This window comes from Nicotiana attenuata, unplaced genomic scaffold (genome assembly GCF_001879085.1).
Source record: "Nicotiana attenuata strain UT unplaced genomic scaffold, NIATTr2, whole genome shotgun sequence".
In the NCBI taxonomy this organism is placed as follows: domain Eukaryota; kingdom Viridiplantae; phylum Streptophyta; class Magnoliopsida; order Solanales; family Solanaceae; genus Nicotiana; species Nicotiana attenuata.
The window spans coordinates 24,605-34,201 of NW_017672022.1; the positions used below are offsets into that span (position 1 = coordinate 24,605).

At 31.7% G+C, this 9,597-nt stretch overlaps 1 pseudogene; it reads right to left on the reverse strand.

Annotated features, from left to right (window-relative positions):
* Positions 1 to 998: 998 nt before the first annotated feature.
* Positions 999 to 4,047, reverse strand: LOC109211383 (annotated as a pseudogene).
* Between the last annotated feature and the right edge of the window lie 5,550 nt (positions 4,048 to 9,597).

Here is a 9,597-nt window from a genome sequence, read left to right on the forward strand (position 1 = left end):
CAAAATACGGGAGAGATGTTGAGTATATAAGTAGACAGACAATACTTTTTAAACGTGTGAAGGCTTAGGCCAGAGCGGACAATTGCATAATGTGCCGACACCTAAAGTCTTGAGATGCATTAAAGTAATAACGTACACACTCTATTGTTCCTCATTGACAAAACGTAGCGAGCCTTTTCTGACTTTGAATGTCAAAAGTTTTGTAAGTAGGCATTTGGACAAAACCCCTCATCAAGAGTTTGGCAAAAGCAAGACAAAGAATACTAGCGGTGAGTAGTCATTCTGAGTCAGAATTTAAAACTTAAAGATTTGTAATTTAGTCCATTTAAGTGATTGAGTTATAAATTATTAATTATCATATATTCAATAGATTTTAACGACGCATGCAGGATTTGAATCAAACCTACTGAATTCAAATGTACTCATAACTTAAACTCTAGCTTTGTCCCTAGTTATATATAGGACAACAAACGTGTAAAAATCAGGCCCAAAATGAACTTCATCTGGAAGAAGTCTCAATTGATTAGGTTTAGGTTTTTAAGTAAAAAGGCTCATGTGATACCCTATTTCATATTTAACTGTGTTCAGTGGACGGATTACATAACTAAATTTAATCATGAAACTCAATGCAACTTACGGTTAGATTACGATTTTTAGTTATCAAAATTCAATACTCGATATATATTATTATTATAAGATTAGACTATATCCTTATCCAACAGTGACAATTCAAAAAGAAACAAATTAAATGAAAAATTAAACAAGTGAAAAGAAGAAGTCATACCACCTGAGCAATGCATCCACCAAGAAAATTGATGAAAAGTCAAAGCACCAACAAGAGGCCTTATGGTTTTGGGACTTTCAGAAGCACCCAAAGCTATTTTGCACTTTAAAAAAGAAATACTTTTGGTCAAAAAAAAAACTTGGCCAAACAGGTTATAATACTGATTTTATTTATGACGATCCAAAGGTTGGTCTCAATCAACACACTCCAAACAACGCAAGCCAAAAGAAGGTCAAATATCACATGTAGTCAAAACAAATCAATAAGATGACAAAAGATATCGGGCAATGTAATGTAGATCTATTTACAGTCGCTATTTGTATAACAACCAGTCAAAGAGAAGATGCAAAAAAAAAAAAAAAAATGAAAAGACAAAACTCTGAAATTGATAATAATATGTTTTGATCAAATTAAGCCCATTTGGCTATGAGAGCCATGAGTCCAGCACCAAGAAGAAGTGAAACATTAGCTCCTAATTGAAGCTTTCCATTTCCTTGCATTCTTGGATGCATAAAATCGGCAGCTAAAAAATCAACTAATGCCATATAAATCAAGATACCAGCTGATGCTGAATTAAATACTCCTTCTACAATGAGAGCCGTTGGACTGTTTTCATCGTAAACATTTGTTATTCCTAGTCCAATTGCAATTCCCACTGGAGTTGTAAGAGAGAAAAATAAAGCCATTATTGCCACTGCCCGAGTCTTGAATTTTGCCTGCAAAAGGGCCAAAAATGAGTTTAAACTTTGTTTGCTGACATGTAAGAAATATTTATACAATGACCTATTTACAAATGAATTATATGTAACTCAATTTAACTAGTATTGATAACCCGAAATGGTGGGGAATAAAAGGTTCCTTTTTTTAGGGTACTCTCGAGAACAGAATCCTTGGAGACAGGGTGGGGCCTGTAGCTTAGAGGATTAGAATACGTGGCTATGAATCACGGTGTTGGGAAGTACATTTCCCTCTAGGGGTAGGAAAACCAATAGCCAACCAAAATCATGGGTGTGGGTCTTTTGTCAAACCATAATTATGACATTTGCGATACTATCTATTAAAACTATCACTAAAATTATAGTCAATAGAACAAAACCATTACTTAGCAAGATTACTAACCCAAACCAAACAAGCTTCTGGAAGAATAGAAGAGCGGCCAATAACTCAATCATTGTACAAGAAGTTATCACACATTATAATAAGATGAGAGGTAAAAGTACCAATATGATTCATTATGAAAATTGATCTTTGAAAAGATGAAGTGATATATTATTATATATATATAATATATATATATATATATAATATATTATATATATATAATATATATATATATATATATATATATATATATATATATATTATACCTGAGCAATGCATCCACCAAGTAACCATGCCTTCGAAAAATTGATGAAAAGTCAAGCTCCACAAGAGGCCTTATGGTTTTGGGACTTTAGAAGCACCCAAAGCTATTCCTATTATCACAGAGTGCACTATTATCACCCAACTCCAAAACCTGCATGCCCCGGGAGAAATGTTAATGATAATAGAGTTTAACTTTCTATAAACAATAATGTAAATAAATGTTAACTCTTTGTTTTAATTTATGTGAATCTATTTAAACTAGATATGGAGTTCGAGAAAAGAGAGAAATTGTTGAACTTGTGTAAAATGAGGCACATATATGCTTTGGTGGCTATAAATCACTTCAACAACAACACAGTGCAATCCCACACGTGGGGTCTAAGGAGGGTTAGTGTACCCAGATACCCTACCTTATGAAGGAAGAGTGTGTTCCGAGTAGACCCTCGGCTCAAGAACAGTGAAAATGACACAATAAACAATAGTAACAACGACAAGGAAATAAGATAACAGAAACAAATAGCACGGCATGTAACAACAAAGAATCTAGAAATACGAAGCTATAAGAGAAATGCGAAAACTACCGGCAATAATGCCACATCGTCTAACAACAATGCAAGTAACTCGGAATAAGAGAATACAAGACTAGTATAATACTACTAGTACGACTACAAGAGACTCTCGACTACCTGTCAAACCCTAATTCTCGACCTTCAACTTCCTTCAAGGGTCCATGTCCTCGTAAGCTAAAGTAGTGCCATGTCTACCTAATCACTCTCCCAATATTTCTTAGGTCTCCCTCTACCTCTCCTCTGACCAGCCATGGTCAACCTCTCACATCTTTTTTTATTTTTTGCGAATTGGAAATATATACGACAACGAGGGTTAGTGAGGGAGAATAAACAAAGAAGAAACAAGAATTATCAATGAAAATAGCTCCGCGCATTCTATTATCCACGAATAAAATAGCTTATCCGAAAAAACTTCCCTTTTTTTCTGATTGAGTTGAAAATATATTGTTTAAGTTCTCGTTATGATAACATATTGTTGACTTTCAGTATAAATTCTCAAATCTCTACGGCATTGAAAATTGTTTATGTCCATGCTATTGCTGACTTGATTTACAAAAATTTGTGCTTCGCCATTCGTTTTGAGTAAGTGATAATGGACTAGGGGTTACCTGAGTAACAACACGATAACGAAGGAGCTCAGAACTAAAATACCCATCATTGATGATGCACCATGTGCATGGCCATGTGAATGAACATGAATAGCTCCTCCTTCATCTCCAGACTGAGCCACCAATCCATTTTTCGTGTCATTTTGTTTCTGAAATATGAAGTTGCATAAGTATCCACCATAAGAGTTCCCATAGCAGAAACCATTGCAATAAATCCACTAAAAGGAAAATTTCCCCATGGATTTTCTTTCAAACATGGCGATGTCAAGCTTTCATATGCATCGGGGAGTACATGTATAAACCCTGTCGCGAGGATCACACCCGCCGCGAACGCTTTGATTATGAAGAAGAAATTCTTCTCTGGGCTCAAAGCTGGAATTGCTTTTCCTAGTACAGGAATACAAACCCCAATTGCACTGGCTACCAAAATGGTAGCGATTGCTACCATTTTATATTTCAGTGCTTCAGTTTTGTTTCTTTCTTCATCCTCAGATTCACATGTACATTCTCCTAATACTATAGCAGGTAAAAGAACGAGAAAGTACCAGAAAATAACATTTTTTAACTTTGCCATGGCTATGGATAATTTGGGTGAGAGAAAACCAAGAAAGAGTTGCACAAGTTTGGTTATATATTTATAAAGAACAAAAAGTCGTAAGTTGAAAATGAAAAGTAGTCCTATTAAAATACGTTCATATACTTGTTTTAAATTGCGGATTTGTAGGAAACAAGAATTAATAATATGCCAAAATGTGAAGACATAATGTAGTCACTATATTATGTGAAAATGAAGGGATAGTGAAAGAATAAAAGAGTAGTAGAGCAAAAAAACAAGTCTAACCACACCAGGAGTCCAAAAAAATGTCGACATATATAGCTACAAATCGTAATTAAGGAATTTGATATTAAGAGGAGACCAAGTCAGTAGTCAAGATGTTGCTGTTGTGGCAAGTTTAATTAGTTTTATTACCTCCTCGTAAATTCCTCTTTATTGGTATTATTTTTTTCACAAATTAACCTCGTATAATCCTCTTAATTAATTAAAGTTATTATTCTATTATTTCTTAATTAGATTGGTTTGGTTAATTCGTTCTGATTAAATTAAGTAATTCCGTACATCTAAGATGTTCTCGTCCATTTTTCTTGAATTTGTCGTCAGAAATATGTTAAAATACAAAAGCAATACTTTAGAATCGTAGCTCCTCTATTGAGATTGAGGTTATCACGTTATCACTTGACACTTGGTGTTAGAGCAATTATATCGAAGACTGATTAATTGTATTTTCAGATTTCACTTCTCAGTTCATACATATTTATAGATGGCATTTACATTTAATAAAAGAAAAAGAAAAATAGTTGTTTGTTTTTCGGTTTTGACTTTCCTTTTGTTTTTTGTTTTTCATTTTTGGAGGCTAGAATTCATTTTATGTTTCATTTTGGAGACTTCTGTCATTTGTTTGTTGAGAAAATATCATCAAAACACAGTAGTACTATTAGTTTAGTCAACTGAATTTGTTCCATAATTAAATTTAGGTCAAACAAGTTGATCAAATTTACCACTTTATAGCTTGTTTGGATTGTTGTTATGTATCCTTTCATAACATATCGTATAGTATTATATTGTATTGTATTGTATTATATTGTTACTACTAAAAAACGGCCCATTTCCAACGGAAAAAAGTAGTGGCAAATTTCCGACGGAATCGGTCGGAAAATACATAAAAATATATTTTTCAATTTTTAATAATAGTTACGACTAATATTCCGTCTATATCCGTTGTAAATTTTGGCGGAAAATTCCGCGTCATGTATTGTTTCGATATATACAATGTTTGGATTAGAGCCGTCAAAATGGGCTTGGCCCGTGAGGTCAGTCCAACCCAGCCCGCTACTTGGATAAGGTTGGGCTAGGATGTTTTGAGCCCATTTAAAATTGAGGCTTATAAGCCCGGCCCAAGTCAGCCCGCTGGCCCTTGAGGCTTGACCGAGGCTGGGCCTGGGCCGGCCTGTGGGCCGAAAATTAATTAAATTTAAATTAATTAACTATTAAAGAATTAAAAAAATAAAAATTAAAAAAACTATTAACTATAATCCTCCTTCCCCAACCCTAGACTGCTCATTTACCCTTCCATATCAACTAGAATTTAGATTTTTTACATGCTACATGACAAAATTACAATTTCTTTTGCTTGATTAATAACGAACTCGAAAAATTTTAGGTGGTCAATAATAATCTTTTTTTAATAGAAAATACTACTTTAAGTGGCCGATTACCAGTTTGGATTACTTTAATATATTATTTATATTAAACTGCTCTCTAGTATAAAAAAAGATTAATTTTAAATACAAAAAAAATGAACTAGAGAAGAGCTAGAGATATAGATGAAAGAAAAGTATTAAGAAAATATTCATGTAACTTCAAAAAAGAAGAGCTAGAGATATAGATAATTTGCATTCCAATTACGAGATTCCTCTTCAAATATCAAGTTTTTTTCTACGCTATAACCAAACAGAAGTTGTTTACATGATTAATCGACTACGTCATGAAAAAATATTTAACGATTTAAAGAAATTCTTTTTTCTAAAAAAAATTGAAGGGCCGGCCCGCCCTAGCCCGCTGCCCTCTTAGGGCTAGGTTGGGCTGCCATTTTAAGACCCATTCATATGGCGGGCCGGGCCGTCCTAGCCCACCAAATTTAAAAGCCCTCGACGCTTGGGCTGGGCTAGGCTTACCCGTTTTGACAGCTCTAGTTTGGATAGATTGTATTGTTTGCCGTTATCTTATGATGTCATACACCAAAAATATGAAGAATAAACTTGTAATATTATTTAAAAAAAAAGTAACGTACGAGGTTAAATTATTATATAAAAAGGTAGGATAAATAATAAAATATAATTATTTAATAATAAAGAAAGGGCAAGAAGATAGAAAAATATAAGGTAATGACGCGGCCGCACCAAATCGGTCCATATTCTATAAAGTAACATTTTTCGTCATTACGTAACGATGAATATAACGATACGATATAATGCAACACGTAACAACCATCCAAATAAGCTGTTAAAGTTTAAACTTCTAGTTTATCAGTAGGAATTGAGATAAGTGTAACTTTATGCTTTATCCATGCAAACAAATCATTTTGCTACTTAAATATCAAAAAAATAAAATTATTTCACTTTTTTCTTCCTGTCGAAAGAATGGGAACGAGGAAATAATCTCCTTTAATTTATTCACTTGCAATTTGAATATAAAAATGATCATATATCCTGTCAAGAGGACTTGAAAAGGAGTTTCATAAACTTCCAAAAGATTCTTCGACCAGATCAGTGTAGTTTCTGGGCCAAAACGCGTCCCTTAGCTGTGTCAAATCAATTATTTTCAAATTATATGACCAAATCTTTTTGGGCCAAAAATGATATTATTCCATATATTGGTGTGTACCTATGCCGGAAAATGGTTTTAAAAAAAGTATCTTTCCATAAAATAAAATCATTTTCTAGTGTTTAATTAGAAAACATATTTTAAGAAAAATATTTGCATACATTATTTCATTCACAATTATTTCAACTCGTAATTGCCTATAACTGCTTTAATCAATACTTATGTTATTAAGGAACTGCTCGATGCACAAAGCATCCGGCGTTTACGCAGGGGAATACGGTCGCATCCCAAGTGGTGTGAAGTAAACAACCTACCTTAATATAAGCATTAATGACTGCTTATACATCATTATAAAACTTTAATTCTCAAAAAATTTCATGAAAATACTTTTAGGTTTGCAAATATTACTATCAATATTTATTTAAAAAGTCAAAATATATCGTTTTACTCTTTAACAATCATCAAAAATTACTATTACTAATCTTTAATAAATATTTTTTTCGAAAGATATTTTTCGCTCTTTATCTAAACACCGAAAAATACTCTTTTAGAATAATATCTTCTAAAAAATAAGTCATTATCCGGAATATTTTTAGAATTACTTCATGTAATCTGACGAATAGTTCCATTTTCTTTAATAGTTCCATATAAAATATACTAGTTTAGCCCACAAAGCGGCATGGCGAATGTTGCAAAGCTCTTTTTGAATTTTTGTTCTTAGTTCACAGGGTCCCCAAAGTGACTTTGGCTAATTAATTTTGTGAAGACTTTTTCTTTGTTTAATTAATCAATCTTATGATGCTAGTGTTAAAACATAGTAATATAATTAAGTAAATTCGTATTTTTATTTTTGAAATAGATATTCATGTGTCAGTAAGCAACCATTTGGACATAGATTTGATTGAAATTTGGAAAAAGAGCTTTTAAAGTTGTGTTGAAAAATAAGTTTTGAAAGTTGAAGTTGTGTTTGGATATTCATGTTATTTGAACAAAAAAAAACTTGAAGTTTTGTGAGTGGAAGAAAAAAAGTAACCCAGAAGCAGTTTTTGGGAACTTGAAAATTTTTGAAACTTTTTTATCCAAAAAAATGATCATATTTCATAAACGAACGATATTTTCAAAAATATTTAAAAAAATAAAGCAAAAATCTCTGGCCCAGATGGGAGCTAAGAGCTCGTTTGGATGGGCTTGTTGTAAGTGACTTTTAAGTCAAAAGTCATAAGTTAGGAATTCTAGCTTTTGGCTTATTTTTGTCATTTTAACTTAAAAATAAGTGTTTAAAAGCACTTTTTTACTTTATTCAGACACTACAAAATAGCTTAAAAGCGATTTTGACTTAAAAACACTTAAAATAAGCCAATACAAACTGGCTCGAAGTCTTCTTTTCTTTTGTCTCTCGAAAATGAGGTGAAAATTCTTGGCCAAAAAATCTTTCAAGTTTTGGCCTATTCATCCTCCCCATAAAGACAAGCTATGATGTGACTAGTACTCTTTGTCATTATTTGGAAGATTTTAGTCGCATTTTCCCTTAGTTGTTTGGTTGTCTTGTGTCCCACCCAATAATTTGGCTATTAATGTCATCAAAGTTGTTCCCATACTTTAGTGTTGACCTCGACGAATATATATTTTCCACATGAGTTAACTACTTAGCTCCACGCTACATCGGCCTCATTATTAATACTCCCGCCGTTTTATTTTGCCTATTTTAAGTTGACTAGTCATCATCAAGTTTAAAGATGTAGAATATTTTTTATATATGTGGTCTTAGAACCCATTTGGTCATAGATTTTGCCAAAATATATTTTGATTATTTTTGGCAAACACATGTTGGCTCATAAATTTTATCTACTTGTTGGCAAATTCCCAAAATCTAAAACCTAAGAGATGGTTTTGGCCCAAAATATCACTATTATATTTTTTAAAATTTTTTCCAAACTTTTATATTTTATAAAAGAGCCCGTCATTTATTATTTTGTAACAATGCTGCTTCGTCTTCTCGGTCATCTGATGGTGTATTATATAGTTGATTATAAACATGATAATTTTGTACTAAATTTATTTATGTTCAGGACTATGATTTGTGATTATATAATAAATGTTATTGATAAAGGTATTGTTGGGTATTTACGATTTTAGAACTTGTGGGTATAAGTCATGTTTCATATTTTTTCAAAAAAAAAAAAAAGAAAGTAAAATATGTTTTTAAAACTTATGTCCAAACACATTTTCATCTTCAAACTAAACTTCACCCAAATTAGACTTTTCAAAACAAATTTGAGAATCTATGGCCAAACGCTAGCTTAAATTAAATGTATATATAATATACAAATTATACGTTTTGAATCTTATAATTTAAATATGTCATACTATTGTTATAGGATAATTTTACTAATTTGATAAAAAATATTAGAATTAAGAATATACAATATATAGAAATGTTAAACTTTTCTTAAACAGAAAAATAAAAATAAAACACATAAACTAAAACAAATGAATTATTAGTTATCTTAGCTCCAGGCTGCACTATTCAGGAACTCTAAGGCTGCAATATTCATTAATATTAAACATATAGCAGCAATAACATCTCATGTTTGTTCTAGATCAAATAGTATCACATGAAATTGGACGAGAAGAGTAATTTGTAAGTCAGTTTGAAATCTGATTTTTACATATCACCATGGTGAATTATATTTATCCTCACCTAATTAATACTTAACGATAGTAAATTAACATGGTCAGTGGCGGAGTCACATGCACCCAAGGGGTGTCAACCGACACTTCTTTTTCGGAAAATTATACTCTGTAGATGGGTAATTTAAAATATATATATATATATATATATATATATATATATATATATATATATATATATATATATATATATATATA